The sequence below is a fragment of the Nicotiana tabacum genome, chromosome 22 (assembly GCF_000715075.1).
Source record: "Nicotiana tabacum cultivar K326 chromosome 22, ASM71507v2, whole genome shotgun sequence".
In the NCBI taxonomy this organism is placed as follows: domain Eukaryota; kingdom Viridiplantae; phylum Streptophyta; class Magnoliopsida; order Solanales; family Solanaceae; genus Nicotiana; species Nicotiana tabacum.
Window position 1 is genome coordinate 123250825 of NC_134101.1, and position 10151 is coordinate 123260975.

Consider the following 10151-nt stretch of genomic DNA (forward strand, 5'->3'; position numbering starts at 1 on the left):
CACGAAATACTATTGAGAATACACTGAAATACTTATCTATTTACCTTCTACCATTGTTCTCAAAAATATTTTATTTTTTGTCTCATGATTATCAGTAACCCGAATTTTTCTTTTAGCTTTGACCAAGGACTCAGATTTTTGGTTAAACAAATTGGTTCCGTTACCGGGAATCTGATAATCTTTCCTTTTAAGCTATATCTTATCTATTATCATCACCATGTCAAACAATAACGCCGACAACAACAGTAACAACACATTGGGAAACCATGAGAATCAAATACATCAAAATCAAGATACCGTGGTTCCCTCTCCTTTAAATTCACCACGTCAATCTCGTGAAGACACTCCTGTTACTGAATCCCGTGCTGATCAACAAGAGCAATCTGAACATTTTGAAGGAGTTACAACTGAAGCTTTGCAAAAGCTAATCGATGCACAAGTCGGCAAAGCTCTTCAGGCACTTGTTAGTCGATTGCCTGCTGCGCCACCTACACCGACTCCTAATAATAATACATTGAAGAACCCCCGTTCTGGTCTTGATAATTCTGGAAACGGAGCAACCCCCAGTGAACCACAAGAAGGGGGACCAGGTAATTTAAATAATTCATATTTGCAAAATTTAGTACTAACCTTGCAGAAACAGCTGAAGGAACAAAATGAGCGAATAGAGCAAATCCCTGGAGTTCCACCTGTAATAAAAGGAGTAGACATGGACAAATACTCACAACAACCATGGAAGCCTAGTGCTGCTCCCCTTCCAATTCCGAAAAAATTCAAAATGCCTGACATCCCGAAATATGATGGTACTACAGACCCACGTGACCACGTGACTGCATTTACAACCGGCGTGAAAGGCAACGACTTGACCAAACAAGAAATTGAATCAGTATTGGTCAAGAAATTTGGAGAAATACTCACCAAGGGTGCATTAACCTGGTATTCTCTTTTATCTGAAAATTCTATTAATTCTTTTGCTGAGCTTGCAGATTCTTTTATTAAAGCACATTCGGGAGCACAAAAAGTTGAGAAAAGGATGGAAGATATTTTCAAAATCAAACAAGGGGATTCGGAGTTGCTTAGAAACTTCGTTGATAGATTCCAACGTGAAAGAATGACTCTACCTCGTGTGCCTGACAATTGGGCTGCTATAGCTTTTGCAAGTAATTTAAATGACAAAAGTTCTGAAGCCACGAGACGACTCAAAGAAAGTCTTCGAGAATTTCCTGCAACCACATGGAATGATGTTTACAACAGGTATAGCATGAAGCTGCGAATCGAAGAAGATACCGTACCTAAGCTCCATCATGAAGAAAAGGGCGGTACCCGAAGGTCAGATTCCAAAAAAAGATCAGGTAAAAACAGGTACGATCCATATATGGGACCCGCAGGAAAGGACCCACGGTCGAAGCAAGATAACCAGCAATACGATCAAAAGTCAAGGAACCGGGATTCTGGCTCTTCTTCAAAATTCAGGAATGATCGGAATAGACAAGAATCACGTGATGATGACAGGAGTTTAAAGGCACGATTCGGTGGATATAATTTTAACGTCTCTACCTCCGAGCTCGTAGCTGTTTTAAGAAGCATGGGAGATAAGGTACGGTGGCCGAAAGAAATGCGGTCAAATCCAAGTAGACGCAATCCAGATCATTGGTGCGAATTTCACAACGATCACGGGCACAAAACTTCAGAATGCAGATTCCTACAAAGTGAAGTAGATCATTTATTGAAGCAAGGATACCTCACTGAGTTATTTAGTGAGAAAGGAAAACAAGCTTATATGAAGAACAGACAAGAACCACCACAACCTCCTTCACCCAAGAGGACAGTGAATGTCATAAGCGGGGGAGAAGATATTCATGGCATAACTTACACAGCTTCCAACAAGGTTTCTAAGGTAACAATTACACATGGGAAACGGGTGCGCCAGGTCCTTGACAATGAAAGCATTTCGTTCGATGACGCAGATAACGAAGGAGTAACAACTCAACATAATGATGCACTGGTAATATCTTTACTTGTATATGATACTAATGTAAAGCGAGTTTTGATTGATCCAGGAAGTTCTGTAAATATTATATAACTAAGGGTACTGCGGGAAATGCAAGCTGAAGATAAAATGTTACCCAAGGCGCACACCTTGTCAGGCTTCGACAATTCAAGTGTAGTAACAAAAGGTGAGGTAATACTAACAACTTTTGCTATGGGTGTTGTGAAGGAAACTAAATTTCAGGTAGTTGATATGGAAATGGCCTACAATATGATCATGGGAAGGCCATGGATACACGATATGGATGTTGTCCCATCAACCCTGCATCAAGTTATCAAATTCCCATCACCATGGGGAATTTGTCAAATTCGTGGGGATCAGCAGATGGCCAGAAATGTCAACGCTGTAACAAGTACGAGCGCCGCAAATAAAGCAAAATAGCAATTACAGGAAACAGTTGAAAGTAAAAAAGATCAAACTTCAACTGAACAAGAGAAAACAGATTTGGACTCAAGGCCTGACACAATTCAAGAACCTGAAGAGAATGAAAGCATCAAAACGACGATTGAAGAGCTTGATGCAGTGATGTTATTTGATCAACAACCTGAACGGAAGGTTTATATCGGGGCTAATTTAAACACGAACATGCGAGGTATGATAATCGAATTTTTAAAAGCTAACTTAGATTGCTTTGCTTGGTCCCACGCTGATATGACAGGGATACCTCCAAATGTGATGACTCACAAACTCAACGAGGACCCTTCTTTCACACCAATAAAGCAAAAGAAACGGAAACAAGGTGCTTTCAAGAACCAGGTGATTCAGGATGAAGTCCAAAAATTATTAAAAATCGGATCAATCCGTGAGGTAAAATATCCAACTTGGTTAGCTAATACGGTGGTTGTACCCAAGAAAAATGGTAAGTGGCGTGTTTGTGTAGATTATACTGATTTAAATAAAGCATGTCCAAAAGATTCCTTTCCCTTACCACATATAGATCAACTAATTGATGCGACCGCAGGTCATGAACTTTTAAGTTTTTTAGATGCATACTCAGGATATAATCAAATCAATATGGATCCTGGCGATGAAGAAAAAACTTCTTTCATCACAGACAGAGGGACTTATTATTATAAAGTAATGCCCTTTGGTCTCAAAAATGCTGGGGCAACCTATCAAAGGTTGGTCACCAAAATGTTCCAAGAACATTTAGGGAAAACAATGGAGGTATATATAGACGATATGCTCGTCAAAACCCAGCAATCTCATGATCATATTTCTCATCTATCTATTACTTTTGAAATTTTGCGAAAATTTAATATGAAACTCAACCCAGAAAAATGTGCATTTGGAGTTGCATCAGGTAAGTTTTTGGGTTTTCTTGTTTCTAACCGTGGTATTGAAGTGAATCCTTCTCAGATCAAAGCAATAGAAGAAATCCCGGATATCCTTACTAATAAAAAGGAAGTACAACGATTAACGGGAAGAATTGCAGCTTTGGGGAGATTTATTTCCAAATCCTCAGAAATGTGTTTTAAGTTTTTCTCTGCACTTAAAAAGCAAGATCATTTTGAATGGAATGAAGATTGTCAGCAAGCCCTTAGAAATTTGAAAACTTATTTGTCAAAACCACCGTTGTTGGCAAAACCGAAGGTAGGGGAAAAACTTCTCATTTATCTGGCCGTATCTGAAGTCGCGGTAAGTGCTGTTTTAGTCCGCGAGGACCAAGGTAAACAATCTCCTATTTATTACGTAAGTAAGTCCTTATTGGAAGTTGAGACACGATACCCACAGCTAGAAAAATTAGCATTAGCTTTGGTCATGACATCTAGAAAGTTAAGACCTTATTTTCAATGTCATCCCATTGTTGTAGTTACTGCTTTTCCGCTTCGAAATATTTTGCATAAACATGAACTTTCAGGAAGATTAGCAAAATGGGCTATAGAACTAAGTGAATATGAAGTTATTTATCAACCCAGGACCGCTATAAAGTCTCAAGTACTAGCTGATTTCGTGGCTGATTTTAGCCAGGGGATGCATTTAGAAGCAGAAAAAGAATTATTAGTTTTTAATGGTGCGAACCCGGGGACTTGGGTTTTATACACTGACGGTTCATCTAATGTAAAAGGGGCAGGCTTAGGAATAGTCCTCGTACCACCTGCGGGTGAGACCATTAGACAGGCTATAAAATGTCATTCTATAACTAACAATGAAGCAGAATATGAAGCTGTAATTGCAGGTTTAGAATTGGCACGAGAACTCGGCATAACACAGATTATAATCAAGAGTGATTCACAACTCGTGGTTAATCAGATGCTGGGGACTTACACAGCCAGAGAGTCACGAATGCAAGAATACCTCGCAAAGGTACGGGAGTTAATAAAGCAATTCCAAACTTGGAAAGTAGTGCAAGTCCCAAGAGATGAGAATGTAGAGGCATATGCTTTAGCAAACCTTGCATCCGCAGCAGACGTGGCAAACAATACAGATGCTTCAGTCATACATCTATTTCATTCCGTTCTTGAACCTGACAAAAACGAGGTAAATTTTAATCATCTAACATGTGATTGGAGAAATGAAATTGTTGCCTTTTTACAGCACGGAACCGTGCCTAATGACAAAGGAAAGGCTTACGCGCTTCGCAAAAGAGCTGCACGATATTGTTTATATCAAGGTAATCTTTATCGAAAGATGTTCGGCGGACCACTAACAAGGTGTCTCGGCCCTTCTCAAACTGAATATGTCATGAGAGAAGTACATGAAGGACATTGTGGGAATCACGTAGGAGGACGGTCACTGGTAAGAACGTTAATTCGCACAGGATATTATTGGCCTAAGATGGAAGAAGAGGCAACCAGTTTCGTGTCCAAATGTAATAAATGTCAAAGGTACGACAATAATATGCACAGACCAGCTGAGTTACTACATACTGTTTTAGCCCCTTGGCCCTTTATGAAATGGGGAATGGATATCGTAGGTCCACTTCCACAAGCAAAAGGTCAGGTAAAATTTCTACTCGTACTTACAGATTATTTCACTAAATGGGTAGAAGCAGGGGCATTTAAACATGTACGAGAAAAAGAAGTTAAAGACTTCATATGGCGCAATATAATATGCTGCTTTGGAGTACCAAATGAGATCGTATGTGACAATGGACCACAATTCATTGGAGCACAAGTTACAGAATTTTTTCAAAGTTGGCAGATCAAAAGAATAACATCTACGCCATACCATCCAGTGGGGAATGGACAAGCGGAATCAACTAACAAAGTTATTATCAATAACTTGAAAAAGAGGTTACAAGATTCAAAAGGTAATTGGCCTGAGGTGTTACCCGGAGTACTATGGGCTTATCGTACAACGACCAAAACAGGCACTGGAGAAACACCATTTTCGATGGTTTATGGTACGGAAGCCTTAATACCAGTTGAAATAGGTGAGCCAAGCACACGGTACGATCAGGCAACGGAGGAATCCAATAATGAAGAGATGCGGGTTAGCCTAGATTTACTTGAAGGAAGAAGAGAAGCTGCTTTGATAAGGATGGCAGCACAAAAGCAAGTAATAGAAAGATATTACAACAGGAAAGCACGCCTCAGATTTTTCAAAATTGGGGACTTCGTGCTTAAAAAAGTTTTCCAATCTACAAAAGCTGTTAACTCAGGAAAGCTAAGTCCAACATGGGAAGGACCATAAAAAGTTCGTGGCATTGCGGGAAAAGGAGCATACCAGTTGGAAACAATGGATGGTAAAGTTTTACCCTCACATTGGAATGCTGTCCACTTAAAAAGATATTACTTTTAAGAAAGTACCTACGGTCAGGTATCATCATGTAAAAATAATTCTCTTGGTTTATTAATATTTTACTAACGATTTTAGATGCTAGGCTAAATATCCTAACTCGTGCCAAATGATGAGTCACAACCTGCAAGGCAAAATGGAGTATGCTTAAATTCCTAGCCCAGGGTTACAATTAATCTGATGGAAATACACACGAGTTAGGCAGTCTTCATCTATAATCACACCGTCGAGTCCCGTATATCTTTCTATTTCAGGAAAAGGGCCAAAGTAAAAGAAATAAACAAGTGCTCGAGGCTTCATACTTCACCGCTCAAACACTTGGGGGACTACATATTATACACATATAGGTGCAAAGAAACAGATACGAGTATCGAATAAAAATCGGCCACAAAGAAGCAAGTGTTGAGAAGAAGTTACGAAGTCTTCAGCATTCATGAGAACAACAGAGTCATCTCTCAAACTCATAAACAAAGTCACCTCTCAAACCCTTCTTAACATATAAAGATAGGGTCATGACTATGTACTGAAACAGGTTATAAAAAAAACCTTGTTTAGTTTATGTTATTTACAAATCTGTTACAAGAAAAACAGTTACGAGAAAAGTTGTAGATGCATTGTAATACATGTAACAGTCAAACACTTGTTAAAAGTTTATGAATGAAAACTTGCCAAAGTTGTTTCATACAAAACGTGTGTTTTCCTATTACTTTCATCGTATTTTAACACCATTATGAAGTTGAGACGTCTTCTTCATTAAGTGTCGATAAAATAAAAGGGCCCTCTTTTATAAGCCTCATGTCAATAAGTCATGGGAAGAATCATAAAGTATTTTCAAAGGATAAAAATGCTAAACTATTCTAGAAGTCCTAAATAAGTAAAGAAAAGGCAAGAGTAGAACACATTGAAGTACTAATAAAACTTCTTGATATAATTAAAAAGACTAAGTAGAAACTTAGTCAATAAAAGTTTATATAATTGCCCCATTATGATAACTGGGGACTTTCACCAAAAAATCCTTTAAAAAAAACTAAGGGATCAAACCATCATTCAGTTGAGGGGATTGTCACGGAAGCTTCACTTCCATAGACTGGGTTGTAGAAGTTTCACCCTCTAAAGCTGGAATAGCAACATTTTCAGGAACTTCAAGGGCAGGAGAAGGAGTATCAGTAGACTGTTGGCTTTTTTCGATGGTATCTATGACTTTAGCCAGTTCAGACTGCAAGTCAAAACCCTCTTGAGCAGCTTCCGTCAAAGCATCACGACGAGAATTCAGAAAAGCCCAACTCACTTCTATGTTAAAATTTTCCTCTAGAAGTCCATATTCCTTTTCCCACATAGCAAGATCGTTTTTTAAAATTTGATTTTCAGCTAAATGGGAATCAAGGGAAGCTTCAAGAGAAGCATGAGAACTCTTCAAGGCTTGAATCTCGACAGAAGAAGTCTGTAAGTCAGCCTGAGCTTGAGTCAAGCTTTGCACTAACTCTCCTGCATATTCTTCCTTTTTAGCCAAAAGTGCCTTCAGCTCCCTAACTTCTTCACTAGCTCTGGATAATTGTTCTGATAAAGAGCATTCCAAAAGCTCTTTGTCTCTTTTCAATTGGCTTGAAGAGGCTTTGACTGTTGCCAGTTCAGAAGTTAAACCACGGTTTTGCTGCTCTAGGAGGTTTTTATTTTCTTGCAACTCTTCTATAGTCCCTTGAGCATTTTCGAACTGCTCCTTCCAGTTAGTTGCTTCAAGTTGGGCTCCCCTAGCAATTTCCTCAGCTTCGTGGACAGACTTCTCAGACTCACGAGCTTTTCTTTCCAGTAAGGAAATTCTTCTCATTAATTCCGTGCTAATAAGGTTAGCCTACAGAGGTAAGTCATGGAAATGAGAAATTGAAGATAATTTTAAAAAAAAAAGAGAAAAAAAACTTGTTGGTTGAAATACCTTCAAAGTAGAATGAACTACGTCGTTCATCAAAGTTAAGCAGCTATGGCTCTCCATCTTCTTCTTCTCGATATCTCCAATAAGAGGTTCGAGCCAAACATCGGCTCTGCCGGTTTTCCTCAGGAGGCTATGATTGGCAGGAACCTCCAAAGTAACACTTCTCATTGTTATATTTCCGCTGCTAGAACCTGTCTCTGTATGATGAACAGAGGGAAGAGGAGCAGCGGAAGGAATGGAGGGAAAAGATGTAGAAACCAACACCGGAGCAGAAGCAGGTGCAGTTGAAGCAGCCAAGGGAACAAATATAGGAGCAGTAGAAATTGGCAAACAAACGGAAGTTGTTAAAGCTGGTAAAGAAACACTTACGGCTGGCAGAGGAATGGAGGAAATAGGAACAAATGAGGAAAGAGGAGCTTCATCAAAAACAGGTCCGAGCTCGCCACTCCCGAAACCACTGTCAAAAAGGTGCTGAATTGACTCATTGTTATCTCTTGGTTCGGCATCCTCATCAGATTGAATCAAAACAGGCTCGGTGGCGGAGGTACGAGCAGGAGTGTTTTCAATTTCATTATCAATGATTATTCGTCTCCTGGCCCTTGGCCTGGTAATTAGGGAGGTACCCTCCTCTTCTTCTTCAGAACTTTCCTTTGTAGTTTTTCTTTTAGGCAGCAAGGCTCGAGCCTTATCTAAATCCAGAGCAGCATTCGCAGACATGCGAATGGCCATAGCTACTTCAGCTGTAATTCCTCTAATGCCAAATCCTGATTAAAGAATGGATATACATGGTTAAAGTTGAGGAAAAAGTGCTTAACATGTAAAACAAAAATTTTAAAAGGGTGGATACCATGTGTTTTGACTTTCCAGCCATGTAAAGAAGAAATTGATTTCCAAGTTCTCTGCTCCCTAGTAGCAATCTTCAAAAGTGAGTCTACCCAACCACGAAAGTTGGGAATAGGTTCCACATCTCCCATGGTTGCTACAAAAAACCAAGAAGGGGCGAGATTAAAAACCACATTCTTTTGAAATTCTCAAAAGTAGGTACGGTAAACAAGAGGAAACTTACGTTCAAAATTCCACTTCTCAGGAAAGGGAATATTTGTTTCGCCAATCAAATCCACTGTACGGACAGCAATGTAACGGATATACCATCCGCGATCTCTGTCATCCTCAGGGTTTACCAAAACTTTTTTGCTCCTTGTAGTTAAGGTGAAAACCCCATGGCGTATTAAGTTGGGATGGTATAGATGAATGAGATGAGAAAAGGTGAAATTGACATTGGCCTTGGATGATAAATATCTCAAACAAGCCACTGTTCTCCACACCAATGGACCAATTTGGGCCAAACAAATGGTAAAGAAACGACAAAAATCGAGAATAACTGGGTCAATCGGAGTATTAAAACCTAAAGTGAAGGGGTAAGCGTAAACAGAAGAATACCCATTTCTAAAAGAGGAAATTCTTTGATTTCGGGAAGGAATTGACATTCGAAGACTATCCTTCCAATTACAATCTCTTCTTATGGTGGGGATTGTAAGCTCGGTTACTAATGTTGGGTAAGTATCGGCTCTTTCTAAATTTTTAATTTGTTTTTGAAGAGACGTTTTGTCACTTTCAAAAGACAAATCGCCGGGAACTATATCATCAACTGAGGGTTCTTGAGAAGTATCAAGAATTTCCCTACTTTTAGAAGAAGGGGCTTTTGGGATAAAACTCCTTGAAGAAGAACCAGAGGAACCGCCTCGCGTAGATTCTAACCCTGTTCGAAGCCTACTTCCTCCGCCTCTTCTGTGTCTAACAGGGGCGTTGGGGAACTGATCTAGATTGGAACTTTTTTACGGTTAGGGTTTGAAGAAGACATTGTTAAGAAGAAAGTATGTGCTGAAAATTTGTGAAGAAGACAAAGGAAGACAAAGTATGTGTAAAATGGGACCCGTCAACTTTTAAAGTATAATGATGAAAAGCCTATAATAAAGGCAGCTATCACTTCGTAAATAGTGAGATTGAAGAAGTCTCGAAGAAGGGTATGAATAGCAGAATCAATTATAAAATGACACATGGACAGAACATTAAATGGAAAAGACTGCTGAGACGTTAGTACTGTCATGAGCATTAATTGTGGCAAAAGTTCTTTTTACATGAAGATCCACTTCCCAATTATTTAATTGATAAAAAAATGGAAAGTGGGGGGACTATCTGTATTGGGAAAAAACTGAATTTATATTAAAAATGATGTGGCATGACACGTGGATTAGTTGAATGGTCAAAGAACAGCAATTGACTAAGAGGCACGGTGAAAACAACCACGGGAAGAAGAATTTAAATAGGCACGAGACGATGTATAGATACGAGTCTCGTACCAATTTAAATTATTTACAGCCAACGGATTAGAAGGCATTGAAAGCAAGGATCAGATGACAGAAAGGAGTCCAA

General features: G+C 39.2%; 1 long non-coding RNA gene across 1 annotated transcript; it reads right to left on the minus strand.

Moving 5' to 3' along the window:
• Positions 1-8463: 8463 nt before the first annotated feature.
• On the minus strand, positions 8464-8860 carry LOC142176811 (uncharacterized). The gene is made up of 3 exons (XR_012705618.1): positions 8785-8860; positions 8566-8697; positions 8464-8482 (listed from the first exon to the last, which is right to left on the minus strand). It is a non-coding gene; the product is annotated as an uncharacterized LOC142176811 (long non-coding RNA).
• Positions 8861-10151: the final 1291 nt, after the last annotated feature.